The sequence below is a fragment of the Pimephales promelas genome, chromosome 13 (assembly GCF_988280905.1).
Source record: "Pimephales promelas chromosome 13, fPimPro1.hap1.1, whole genome shotgun sequence".
NCBI lineage: Eukaryota > Metazoa > Chordata > Actinopteri > Cypriniformes > Leuciscidae > Pimephales > Pimephales promelas.
Genome location: NC_142781.1, coordinates 25,824,628 through 25,825,188, shown reverse-complemented (window position 1 = coordinate 25,825,188; position 561 = coordinate 25,824,628).

Below are 561 nucleotides of genomic sequence, written 5' to 3'. Positions count from 1 at the left end.
TGACGTCACGGCAGAGCTCCGCCTGCGGAAAAGTACCGGTCCGACAGACAGTGAGGTGAGGTCAGGCCCTGGAGCCGGGGGAAAACGGCTAGTAAAACTAGTCTGGGTTGATATACAACTGGGTTGTTTTTTAGCCTTTGGCATAAATTACCTGTGTTCTCTGCATATATTATTTACTTTATGCATTTCATGCTCAGTCAGTCTTCTTAGTTCTCAAACGGAGGCGTGGTCCAGGCGGCCTCCTCAGTAAACTAAAATTATTTTAAAAACGTGGTCTCAGTAACGACTTAAAACTAGTTAAAACAGTTTATATTAAAGTAGTTAAAATACTTAAAAATCAAGATGAGGTTCTAAATCACCTTAATTGATAAATCAATTTTATGTGAAAACGCATTCAATTTTGCTAATATTTTTTTCTTCTTGGACATTGTTGTTTTTAATGAGGAACATACCGTTTTAACTTATGAAATTAATAATTTAATAATTAATTTTTTTAATATTTTTTTTTTTTTTGACACTACTAGTTTCAGGGGATGCGGCCTACAATTTTTCAGAGGCCCT